The sequence below is a fragment of the Primulina tabacum genome, chromosome 1 (genome assembly GCF_025594145.1).
Source record: "Primulina tabacum isolate GXHZ01 chromosome 1, ASM2559414v2, whole genome shotgun sequence".
In the NCBI taxonomy this organism is placed as follows: Eukaryota; Viridiplantae; Streptophyta; class Magnoliopsida; order Lamiales; family Gesneriaceae; genus Primulina; species Primulina tabacum.
In genome coordinates this window covers 21,362,975-21,376,969 of record NC_134550.1, presented here as the reverse complement: position 1 = coordinate 21,376,969, position 13,995 = coordinate 21,362,975, and the positions used below count along the sequence as shown (strand labels likewise).

General features: G+C 38.9%; 1 non-coding gene across 1 annotated transcript; it reads left to right on the top strand.

Annotated features, from left to right (window-relative positions):
- Positions 1-504: 504 nt before the first annotated feature.
- Positions 505-610, top strand: LOC142521347 (small nucleolar RNA R71). The gene has a single exon (XR_012814140.1). It is a non-coding gene; the product is annotated as a small nucleolar RNA R71 (small nucleolar RNA).
- The last annotated feature ends 13,385 nt before the right edge of the window (positions 611-13,995 follow it).

The following is a 13,995-nucleotide window of genomic DNA, read 5'->3' as shown; positions in this document are numbered from 1 at the left end:
TATCAAACAAAGTATTTTTTGGCTCTATCGTGGTCTTAGCTTAAATAAAATTAATCCATTAATTCAAAACAAAATTGCAAACTCAGATTTAATTTCATAGAAGAAAACAAAATTAAGAATGAGTGAAAGGAATTCTCAGTTATTTGTGGCATGTATTGTGGAATTCCTCCAGCTTTTGCCTTCTGTTTTCCTCCCTGATGAAGTCTTCCTCACTGTTGCTGCTTCACTATAGCCTTCTGTCTGCACTTCCGTCTTTTTTTCTTCCGTTCTCTCTCTTTTCCCTCCTTTTCTTCTCTGTTGTGCTCTCTCCCTTCCTTTACGTGACTGTCCTTTTCCTCATCTCTTCCTTTCTCCTCCTCTCACTTCTTCTGCGCTGGTTTTTCTCTTTTGTGCGCCTCATGAGCAGTTTTTCTCAATAGGTTCCCACAAGCAGCAGAATCTATCATAGTACGATTAGGATTGAGTAAGCCATAATAAAAAGTTTGAACGACTAACCCAAGTGGCAGTTCGTGATGAGGGCATCTTGGTAATAGATCTTTTAAACGCTCTCATGCCTCATATAAAGATTATTGCTCGAATTGAGCAAATGTGGTGATATCTGCCCGCAACTTCATGGTCTTAGATGGAGGAAAGTATTTAATGAGAAATGCCTTCGTCATGTCTTCCCATGTGGTGATCGAACCTACAGGCAAAAAATTTAACCATGCTTTAGCTTCGTCATGTAAGGAGAAAGAAAATAAGTGCAACTTAAATGCATCATCAGAAACTCCATTAAATTTAAATGTATCACAAATTTCAAGAAAATCTGTGATGTGCGTGTTTGGGCCATCTACTGCAGATCCTCCAAACTGGATTATATTCTGAATCATCTGAATTATAGTTGGCTTGATCTCGAAATGGTTTGCCCACACAATAGGCCTCACAATGCCAGGGCGTGCACCATCCAAAGACGGCTGGGCGCACTCTAGCATCGGTATGTGGCGTGGTATCTCAACATGTCTATCTTCATGGTTTTCCTCCTCATGCTCGTGCTCGTGCCTTTCCATAAGTTCCTTCAGTCTCTGCTGTTGTCTTCATCTGCGGAAAGTTCTTTCAATTTCAGGATCAAACTGCTCAAGCTCCACGTCAAGTGACTTTGGCATGCACTGGAAAAGATATCTGGAATAGAATATGGAGTGTTAGCTCAAGAAAAATAAAACATGCTAAAGAAATTAAATAAAAATAAAATTGTGAATTAGTAGTCCCTGGCAACGGCGCCAAAAACTTGATCGAGCTAAACTTGCACTGTGGAACCCTCAATAAAATTATGGTTTTGTATGCTCGAAAATTAATCGCAAGTGCACGATGTCAAGTAATAGTATGATGTACGAGAATACGAGTATCGTTCAACTAGAGACTGTATTTTACATTTATTATTTTCAGTTATCAAATCTTTAGCAACGAAATTTGAATGGTTGTTTTTAACAACTAAAATTAAATAAAACTCAAAGATAAAATTCAAGAATTAAATAATGAGATATAGAATCTAGACCAATTAATTAAATTTCAATGAGAAATGAATTTGTTGGAAATATTGGTTCACCTACCCCTCATTAATTAATTAATTCGTTCGATAGTGATTTATGATTCCGACAGGATTTCCTATTCAATTGAACACGCCGTCTCAAGCTATGCCAAATTAATTCTACTCAGTGAAGTAATTAAATGTCTTTAATTATTTATCAAGAGTGAATCGCATATCGATCTATGAAATCCCCTAGTTTTCGACCCTTAGGAATATAACTATCAACATGTATCCAATTTCATATTTCTATGTAATTGTAGATACACGGACTATACCACTCGATCTTATCACAAGCTATTCTATCAAACTCACTCACGATATTATACTATTATTAAAGTTAGCTAAACTTTAATAATTGCAATGAAAGACATTAGTATAATCAAGAATAAATTAACATCAACATCTGAATTAATCAAATCAAAATTTGGGGTAGGATCCCCTTAAATCCCAACAAATATTGTAAATTAGCTACTCGAATTCATAGTGAAAATAAACAACACAAGGTTTAAACGATAAATTCTAAATAAGAAATACTATACGAGACGAGATCTGCGAAGAACGGTGCCCAGAAATCTTGAAATCTTCAACCCCCAAGCAATTGCTCCAAGCTTTTCTCCTTCTCTAGACTCCTTGGCTGCTGAATGATTATCTCTTTTTCATGCCTAGGGTTTTTTCCTTTAGCCTTCAACCTTCCAAGTTGAATAAAATCCAAATAGGAAACTTTCCTTCTTTTTTTTATTCGCGCTGGGGCGGTCAAGTTTCCCCGCCCCAGCGCGCGATCTTCTGTACTGCTGGTGTCTTCCGCAGCCTGTCGTGCTGGGGCGGTAAAGTTTGACCGCCCTAGCGCGAGGTGTTCTGCTTGGCACTCGTTTTTTTGCTGCACTCGCGCTGTGGCGGTCAAACTAGCTCGACATCTTCTGTCCCCAGCCTTCTCTTTCAGTTGATTTTTCTCCATTTTTCTGCACATTAACATAACGTCAGTGAGCGGTGATCAAATGCAATAAAATAAGAAGAAATAGACAGAATGCAGACTCCATATAACCAAGTACGATGCAAACTACTACTCACACAATCCATTAAAACATGTAAATATTACCTCTATCAGCTGGGGAAAGAAGACCGGGGACGACCAAGACAAAATGAATATTTTTCAATAAATATTTTTAAGGCTTCTTAATATGATTAAAAATGATTAAATTTTTCTAATAATGATAGAGTTAAAATTATTTTATGAGACGAGCATTATCATGCAAATTAAAATCTATAAAATAAAAAACTGGGCTTCTAAACCCCTCAATCAGCTGATCCTCACACACAACACACACTGAAATTTTCGAAATCTTGGAGAGGAGAAAAATAGGAGTCTTCGTTGTCTGTTCGCTCTTCTTCGCATCCCACGCCGACGATCGTATTTTAGAGCGTTCTAAAATGCAAAGGCGTGTTTCTAAATTCTTTTGAGGCATCATTCAAACTATTATATGTATGTTTTGATTATTTTTGCATGAAAAATATTTCAGCATGAACCATTTAACGATAGAATGATTATTTTCAAAGTTTTGACGATTTTACGCTTTTTTATTAAACTTTAAGATTTCCAAGAGATAGGCTGCCAACTTGGGATATTTTATGAATAGAACAAGGACTATTTAGGAGTGAAACGAGGGCTGGACACGAGCTAGAAAGAGCTTTGCACGTAGGCAGGTAGAACCCTAGGGTTTGTGGGACTTTCCTTGTGCACTAGTGTGGTTTTAGCCTCGGCTAGGCGGAAGCACGGGGTGTGGCTCGGCCAGGGCTTGACCAAGGCTCATGATGGTCGTGGCTTGGACTTAGGAAGAGTCCTAGCATGGCTATGACTCTTGGACAGCAGCCGAGGAAAAGTCTCATAGGGCTAGGACTCTTCCCATGTGCGTGCGACTGGAAATTCTGAAGGTGGTGCATGGCGTGGCGAAGTTGGTTAGGCTGGTTTGAGAGGGGTCTAAGAGGGTGGCTCAGGGATGGATAGGTGCTAGAAGGGCGTGTCTTGAAGGAGAAAAGCCGCTGGGCCAAGGATACTTACGCAAAGGCTGTGCGGTTGCAGCGAGAGTCGATCGAGGCTAGGGGCTCGGGTCTGGTTCAATTTAGGGTTGGTCCAGGAAGGTCTAGGTAGGGTGTGTTCCGTGCTGGCTTAAGGTGACTTAGGTTTATGGGGTGTGTGGATATATATATATATATATATATATATGCTAAGACTCCTACAACGACTAGGAAGGAACTCGCGCGGCTATGTCTCGATCAAGGGGTTGGGTGTGTGGCTTAGGGTGAGTCCAGGGTGTTTAGTAGGGTCCCCAAGTTGTATGGTCAGGGGATGGCTCGAGGTGGCTCGGGTGTGGTTCGATAAAAATGAGAGTTGGCTCGAGGGAGATTGCATGGGTTCGAACTAGGGTTGGGTAGAAAAGAAAAGGGTCGAACCATGGTCCACGGGGGTCAGTTCATGGTTCACTAGGTTTGTTTAAGTATAAAAATCTATGTTTAAAATTTGAGAAGAAAATATTAAATTTGGAATTAATTCGAGAATTAAACGCTTCACGAATTAGTAAATAGTAAATTAAATCGAAAGCCTCAAATTTAAGCTAAATAAAAATATATAAAAATTAAATTTAAGCTTAAATAATTATTTGGGATGGTTTATATTCAATAAAAGTAAGAAAAGTCAAAATCAAGAAATTTTACGTCTACGGGCAAAACGGTCATTTTATACCTGGGTAGTACAAAAAGGGTTGGTAGTGTGCCTGTAATGAGGCGAATCCTTATTTTGAATGAAGTACAAATTAAGATATAATTATTGAGTTGTTAATTAAGTATTATTAAAGAATTGTTAATTCGGGATCAAGCTTTTGGGATCCACTGAATTTAAAAAGGGATAACCCGATCTACTTCAAATTACATTATCTCGAGAAATCCAACTATCAAAATGAGATTCTGACTCGTGGCAGATAAGATTGATTCGGATTTTCTGAACTAGTCGGATGAAGCCTATAAATAGAAGCTGAATTCTTTTATTTCCTACACCACATTTTCCAGAGAGAGTTCTAGCCTTATACCTTAGGTTTTCTTGCCAGTTTATAGGGCACTTTGGTGTCGGGAAGTTTCAAAGCTAGTGTCGACTCGAGGAGGGATCTGTTAACTGAGATCGAGAAATCATCAGCGGGCTGACGACGGACGCATGTATAATCATGAAGCCTTAAATAGTGATTTAAGGATAATTAGGGAGAACTTTGTAGCATGTTTGATAATTCAGGATCTGGTTTGATAGTGATTTCATTATGTTGGTATTGTCTAAGTTCAAAGCTTTCTCTCAGATTGTTTTAGTGAGGTACGTGATGTAATGACTGAGATATCCAAGCTTAGTATACACACTTATATGCTGCATATTTATATGTTGCATGATACATATTTTACTTCTTTGGCATATTATACATGACATACCATGTTGAGCCTGATATCTTTTGAGATATACCTCTTTGTTGGGATCGCTCAGCCCTATTCTGTATTGTGGACGATGGGGCATCGAGAGCTACAGTGTCCGACGGGACCCGTGGGCTCTGATGACTTGGCTATTGTAGGTCCACGTCTTGATGTTGAGTGTGAGCCAAAACATGCCTAGGAAAGATCAGAGACTACACACTCAGGTGCCTTTAGATTGAGCATGAGATTCTTGACTTGATCCTTGATATCCGAGCATATTTCATTTCGCATACATCATATCAGTTTGTATACTTGGACATTATCTTATTGGGCGATTGTCGCTCACGTCCTTGTTTTCATTTTGTGCACCCCATTCCATGGGGCAGGTATTAGGTTGGACGGTCCGGACGGCCAGGACAGTGGATAGAGCAGTTGGATTTTCGGTGGTGATCCAGTGGAGGTTTTTATGTGGTTTATCGTTTTCTCATTCAGAATTATGTTTTCGTTATGGTTGTATTAATGTTTAAGAATGAGGTTATTTGTTCTGTTTTTGTTTGGGTTGTAAGATGATTAAGTATTTTGTTTCCGCTGTTTAATTGTTGTTATTAAGTTTAATGTTGCATGTTTATTAGTCTGTTTAGTAGTGGCTCGGGTAAGGGCGCTACATTTGGTGGTATCAGAGCATGCAAAGAGTTTTGGGACATTAGTAATTCTGTTTTGAGGATTTAGAGGTTGATTTGGTTTCCTTTCAGATGTCAGGAGATGGAAGCAGTCACGGAAGTGTGGGACATGGTCGTTATGGCAACGATGAGGCTGGCCGAGAATATCATTGCAGAGATCGTGACGGAAGGCGTCATCGAGATCATGATGATATGAGACGTAGCAACCGTGTCAACATTATGGATTTCATGAAGATTGGACCTCCACGGTTGATCGGAGATGAGAATGGTGATGTTTCTGAAGCATGGGTCGATATCATGGAGTAGTGTTTTCGAGTGTTGCACTACGACAAGGATGAGAAGATGGAGGTAGCCGATTTCATAATCCGAGGAAAAGCTCGTAAATGGTGGAAACCTGTTTCTGCCATTCTAGTTCGGCAGCATTGGCGGATTTGTTGGGGACATTTTTTTCAGGCCTTGATCAATCATCACTTTCCGCCATCTTTTCGCCAGACGAAGGAGATGGAACTGTTGACCATTAAGCAAGGAGATTCGAGCATTGAGGATTATCAAAAGCATTTTACGGATCTGTTGCCGTACGCTCCTCACATCAGTGAGAATTCTGCAGCAAAATATTCTCACTTTTTGAATGGTTTGAACCAGGAGATTTTTGATCGAGTTTATGTCTGTGATCTTAGTTCGTACGAAAGATTAGTGAATCGTTGTCGTCAAGCTGAGATCAGTATTTCTAGGAGGAAGGCTATGCAAGCTAGAAAAAGTTCTAGTTCGTTGTCACCGAGGGGTCAGTCTTTGAAGAGGTCTGTATCTTCTTCTTCTTCCGGTTCTGGTGGGGTGCACAGCTTTGGTAGGAAAAAGCTGCAATGTGGCCACTGCGGAGGCAATCACCAGACCGAGAATTGTCGAAAAGTAAAAGGTGCTTGTTTCAATTGTGGTGGTTTTGGTCACATGAAGAGGGATTGCCCTAATTTGGAGAACAGAGTAGAGACGGAGGTTCTATGACAGTGTCTTATAATGGAAAACAGCCTGAGGCCACTTTGCAACAGAAAGATTTTTCTGCTCAAGGTTCTCGTCGTGGTGGAATATCACAAGGATCTCATCAACGCCCACGAGTTCAGGGGCAAGTGTTTGCCCTAAACCATGAACAAGCTGAGGAGCAAAACGAGATAGTCATTGTAGGTAATTTTCTTTTATGTGGTATTCGTGCATATGTATTAATTGACACTGAGGTGTCGCATTCATTCATAGCTTCAATGTTTGTTAAAAAGCATAAACTACCCTACGTGTCATTAGATGTTTTAATGTCGGTGTCTACACCGATGAGATAAGAGGTTTTAGCTAAGCGACTTGTAGTAGACTGTTTGTTAGAGTTTGAGGGAAAATACTTGTCTGCCAATTTGATGATATTGGCTATGGAAGATTTTGATTGTATTATGGGAATCGACCTATTGACTAAGTATAGAGCGACTGTAGATTGTTATCAACGTCTTGTTCAGTTTCGTCTAGAAGGAGACGAGAATTGGTTCTTCTTCGGTGAGGGAGCTCGACCTCCAATGCCAGTAGTGTCTGCTGTAAAGACACAATGGGCTTTAATGAAAGGAGGAGAAGAATACCTCATTTATGTCGTTGACGTATCAAAGGATGTAATCAATGTGAAGAACATTCCATTTGTCGATGAATTTCCTGATGTTTCCCCAATGAAATTCCCGGATTTCCTCCGGAGAGGAAAGTGGAAACGGAGATAGAGTTGGAACCAGGAACCGTACCTATCTCCAAAGCGCCTTATATATTGGCACCAACAGAGATGAAAGAGTTGAAACAACAGTTACAAGATCTTCTTGACAAGGGGTACATTAGACCCTGTGTGTCTCCTTGGGGAGCACCAGTGTTGTTCGTTAAAAAAAAGGATGGGTCTATGCGACTTTGCATAGATTATCGATAGTTGAACCGAGTAACAATCAAGAATAAATATCTGTTACCAGGGATCGATGATTTGTTTGATCAACTGCAAGGGACTTGAGTGTACTTGAAGATTGATTTACGGTCTGGGTATCATCAAGTTCGAGTTCATCAACGTGATATTCCTTAGACTGCATTTCGAACAAGGTATGGGTATTACGAGTTTCTAGTGATGCCGTTTGGTTTGACGAATGCTCCATCAGTATTTATGGATTTGATGAACCGAGTATTCCAAGAGTATCTTGACAAGTTTGTCATTGTCTTTATTGATGATATACTGGTATACTCTCGTAGCCTTAAAGATCGTGCACAACATTTAAGGATTGTGTTGCTAACCTTAAGGAATCACCAATTGTATGCTAAGTTGAACAAGTGCGAGTTTTGGCTCGACAGAGATGTCATCTTAGGACATGTTATATACAAAGATGGAATATCAGTGGATCCTAGCAAGATCGAAGAAGTGTTGAGTTGGCACGATCGGAATCAGCTCAAGAGATAAAAAGTTTTCTAGGTTTGGCAGGTTATTATCATAGATTTATCTCATGATTTTCTCATATTTCCAAATCATTGACACAACTGACATGTAAGAATGTGCAGTTCGAATGGACACATGATTGTGAAAATAGTTTCAATGAACTGCGTCAATGTTTGACAACTGCACCAGTTTTAGCTCTGCTATCTGGATCAGGAGTGTACATTGTGTACACTGATGCATCACTTCAAGGACTTGGGTGTGTTTTAACTCAGAATGGTCATGTGATTGCATATGCATCCAGACAGTTGAAGAAGCATGAAGAGAATTATCCAGTTCATGATCTGGAATTGACAGCGATTGTGTTTGCTTTGAAGATCTGGTGACATTATCTATGCGGAGAGAGATTTGAGATTTTTACAAATCATAAGAGTTTGATGTATATCTTCACTCAAGCAGAGTAGAATATGCGTCAAAGAAGATGGATGGATTTGTTAAAGGATTATGATTGCGAAATCAAGTATCATCCAGGATCAGTGAATCTTACAGCAGATGCTCTTAGTCGCAAGGTGAGATTATCTGCACTTCAAACAAGTTTCATATTAAGTGTAATCCAAGATTGTTGTTTACTGGGATTTCACTTCTGTCATAAGAAAGGAATGGAACACATTCGAGTAACGAGCATTTTGTCTGAACTGACGTTGTATGCCAAAATCAGAGAAGCTCAGTTTTTTGATCCGAAGTTGAAAAAGTTAGCAAGGTTAGCTAACAGAGACAACACATCTGGCTTTGTGTTCCAAACAGATGGAACCTTGTGTCTGTCAGGAAAAATCGAAGTTCCAGAAGATTCTAAATTAAGAGACGAGATTTTATCTCAAGCCCATAGGAGTAAGTTGAGTATCCACCATGGAAGGATGAAAATGTATAAGGATTTCAAGACCAGGTTTTGGTGGAAAGATATAAAGAAAAGTGTTTACCAGTTTGTAGCCAAGTGTTTGGTTTGTCAGCAAGTTAAAGCTAAACATCGTTGACCAGGAGGAGTACTTCATAATCTTCCAATCCCTGAGTGGAAGTGGGAGCATGTGACGATGGATTTTGTCACCCACTTGCCGTTTTCTTCTAAGAATTGTGATGTCATTTGGGTTGTTGTTGTAATGCCCGAATTTAAAAAAATTTACTGTTCATCGGTTACTATTCAAGCGCTGCGGCGCTAGAACAGTAGCGCCTAGGTGCTAGATTTGCGCAAATTTGGCGCCGAGGCGCTGAAAAGTGGCGCTGCGGCGCTGAAGACGCGAAAAATCAATATCTAAGTCCACTTTCACCTCCACCAATTATTTCCCTCCTCCTTCACGCAAACCCTCATCAATTTCCTCTCCATTTTCAAACTTTTTTCTAATTTTAAGGAAGATATGCTCAAGAAAATTACGAAATGAAGGTAGATTTGTGATCCTCTCATCACGGGCTTCACGAGGATGTAAGTATTTCCCATTTTTATTCAAGTTTGGAAATGGGTTGAAATTTAGAATTGATATGTAAGTTGATATTTAAGATACTGAGATGTTGGATATGTTGTATTTGTATTGGTTTGAATTTAAAATGGATATGAGCATGGTTTCTTGTTTCTGTGCAATATCAGTTTTTATGCCGACTGTATTTCGGTTATATGGGATGGTTCTAATTGGATTTTAATGTTATGGTCTTCATCAAACTTGTAGATAATTGAGTTACTTCGATTGGGTTCTTGAATCACTCAATTCCATGAAGAGAGGAGAGAGATATGTGATTTTTACTAAAATTGGTCTAAAAATACGAGTTAGTGCAGATTTGTGTACATTCCTTCTGTTTATCCGAATTCTGGGATTTATTGGTATGGATTTAGAATTTTGTGTTCAAATGAAAGTTATAGACATTGTCTTGTATTTGAAATGATACCAAATTGGCTAGATTCCATTGGATATTGAGGAAGTTATGCTCAAAATACTAAAGTGTGCCAGAAATGTATTGACGCAGAATTCGTGGGAATTATGTTGTATGCTTCAGATTATGAACGACTGAGTAAACGATTTTATTTGACAAAAGTTTGTGAAGAAGAATTGTTGGACATTGAGTTTTCTTGCATATCCAATTTACCGATCTTGATTTAAAGCAGTATCAAATTAATTAATAATTTTGTACGAAATTGCTCTATGTTGATAAATAATACAAGTTTTTGATATATGTATTGAAGATTCGGTTGAAGTATTGATTTGGGTTGGCTCAAGATTATTTACTTTAAGTTGGTTGATAGCGAATCGAGTAGACTGCGAGGGTTCAAGACTTCTCAACCATATATTTTGAATCTTGTTGGTAATATTCGAAAGGTATGTTACCGTCGTTAACATACGAGGTAAAAGTATCATTTTTATTTTAAATTGAAAATTCTATGACTCGATGAATTACTTGTGATTTGATGATGATTGTGGCCTTGAGATGAGTTTATTATGATATCGAGATGATGATATTGATTTGCATCATTACATTGCATACTGAGCCACTTGTTGACTCAGATTTGATATGGCGGAGGTCGCCTTGATTTATTGATTTGTTGGACGTATTGGGCTATAGTTGAGTTGACATAGTGTATGCGGAGGTCACTGCTATGGTCTGAACACTCTCTATAGGTGCACCATATTCCTGGGATTGTAGAACACAGCACCCCACCTCGAGCGGATGAGTCGGTGGATGTTGTTGGGGGATTCTCTTCCCTTGGGTACCCTATGACCAGATGATTCGCTTGATCTTGAGATTTATTGATAGCCCACAGCTTCTAATCATGCATTGCATTATATTGCATCTTTATGAATTTCATATGAACTATTTGTCATTTTAATTCTCATATGTTATCGATTGTATCATACTGGGTTTATACTCACAGGCACATCGGCTACCTCTTGTTTTCATGTGCTTGACGGTAGGTGAGGCGAGGCTTGGGATGCAGAGTCCAGCTCTAGGCGAGGAGATACGCGTTAGAGTGGGATTCTCGGGTCTTAGGAGATATTTGATGATGTTTGGATTACTTTGGTTCACTACTTTATTTTGGCATGTTAAAATTTATATTTCAAACATTTGTGACCTTTAAATTATTTTGACGATGTTTATGTTGGTTTGTGAACCACAAATTATGTGTTTTACTAAATCATTTGGGCTTTTACATTCATAATTATTAATAATAGATGTCGGACCCGGGGCCCCACATTAAGTGGTATCAGACCGTAAGATATTTGGGAAGAAGGTAGATTGAGTCAGTTAGAATTGATTGATCATGTGATATTTTTGCTAGCATTTTCATTGTGCCATAATGTAAAATACATGATTATAATTGAGATATTATATTGTTGAGCTTTATTCGAGATTTTTTAGATTATTGAGTCTCGAGAGCCAAAGATAATTGATACAAGATTTAGATGATTGTGATATTGTGATTTTGTCTGTGTTTGATCTATTTTATATCAGACATGGCTACTCGAGGTAAAGGTCGTGGTAGACCTAGACAGAACATACCAGTGGCACAAAATCAGGGCAGTGCTACTCATACTCAGATGGATATAACTCCGACTCCGATGGAGATATTGTTAGCTAGATTTCAGTCTTTGCACCCACCAATGTTGAAGGGTACAGAGAATGCGTTAGATTGTGAGAACTGGTTGAAGAATATTGATCAATTATTTGAATCTCTTGAGTATCCAGATGATCATAGAATCAAATTAGTTGTTCATCAGTTATTGAATGATGCTAAGAGTTGGTGGCTTATGAATAAGAAAGCTTTAGAGGGTCGAGGTACGATTGTTACCTGGGATATTTTTAAATCTGAATTTTATCAACTTTCTTTCCTACCTCTTACAGGAAAGATAAAGGAGCCGAGTTTGCAAATTTAAACCAGGGAAATCTGAATGTTGAGGACTATGTTGCTAAGTTCTCTAATTTACTGAGATTTTCTCCTTATGTAGCATCCGATGAAGAAGCTAAGGTTGATCACTTCATAAATGCTCTTAACCCAGATATCTTTACCTTGGTAAATAGTGAAAGGCCTAATATTTTTTTCTGAGGTTCTTGATCGAGCCAAGGGAGCTGAAACCAGAATCATTAGACATATATGTTCTCAGTATATGCAACAACCCCAACAGTCACATTATCGACAGCAATTCAGACGGGGTAATAGTGGCGGTAACAGTGGCAACATAGGAGAGCGGTTTAGGGCTAGAGGCAAGAAATTTAAGAGGCATGGTAGTAATTTTTCGAGTTCTAGTGGATCAAGACAGACTGGTTCAGTTCAGAGTACTGGTTATTCAGGTCCGACTTGTGGTCAGTGTGGTGGTAGACATTATACTGATCAGTGTAGAGGAGTCTCGGGAGCTTGCCACTTGTGTAACCAGGTGGGACACTATGCTCGAGTGTGTCCTAACCGTGGCAGTGATATATCTCAGAGTGGGGGATCATCGAGACAGACACCTCACCAAAACCGCCAGACACCTAAAGTTCATTCCTATCAGCAGTCAAACCAGTCAGATTAGAACAAACAGAGTGGTAGCCACAGGGGAGGACAACCACCTAGAGAGCAGGCCCGAGTTTTTGCACTCACTGAGAATGAGTCACATAATGCTCCAGATAATGTCATTGCAGGTAATTGTTTTCTCTCAAGTTATCATGTTTATGTTTTGATGGATACTGATGCATCACATACTTTCATAGTTGAGCATTTTGTCTCTTTGCATTCATTGCTTTCTATGTCATTATCATCTACATTATCTATTTCTACTCCACTGGGCAAAGTGATGAGGTCAGCTGAAATGATAAGTGGTTGTGAATTTTGTCCATGACTCATTTGTTGCATAAAGGAGCAGAATGTTTCTTGGTTTATGCAATTGATATTTCAAGGTCAGTACCTAAATTGGCTGATATTCCAATTGTTAGTGAATTTTTAGATGTATTTCCAGATGAGATTCCAGGATTTCCTCCAGTCCGAGAGATTGAGTTCAACATTGAGTTGATGCCAGGTACACAGCCTATTTCTAGAGCTCCTTATAGGATGGAGCTAATTGAACTGAATTAACTAAAGGAACAACTTGAGGATCTATTGGCTAAAGGATATATAAGACCAAGTGTTTCACCTTGGGGTGCTTCGATTTTATTCGTGAAGAAGAAAGACGGGTCTACGAGATTTTGTGTCGATTATAGACAGTTGAATAAATCCACAGTAAAGAATAAGTTTCATTTGCCAAGGATTGATGATCTTTTTGACCAGTTGCAGGGTTTTTCAGTATATTTTAAGATTGATTTAAGATCCGGATATCACCATTTAAGAGTTAGAGAGGCAGATGTGCCTAAGACTGCTTTTCGTACCAGGTATGGGCATTTTGAATTTTTGGTTATGCCTTTTGGGTTGACCAATGCACCTGCAATATTTATGGATTTGATGAACCATATGTTTCTAAGGTATATAGATCAATTTGTTGTGATCTTCATTTATGATATTCTTATTTATTCGAAATCTGAATTTGAGCATGCCGAGCACTTGAGAGTTGTTTTGCAAATTTTGAGAACTGAAAAGTTGTACGCTAAGTTATCCAAATGCGGGTTTTGGTTGGATAGAGTGGTTTTCCTTGGACATGTGATTTCAAGTGCTGGTATATCAGTTGATCCGAGTAAAGTTGAGGTAGTCATCAATTGGTCTAGACCGACATCAGTTCTTGAAGTGCGTAGTTTTATGGGTTTGGCAGGCTATTATCGCATATTTATTGAAGGATTTTCAAATATTGCGAGGCCAATTACCCAACTGACACAAAAGAATGCACCATTTATTTGGTCACAGGCATGTGAGGCTAGTTTTGTTGAACTTAAGC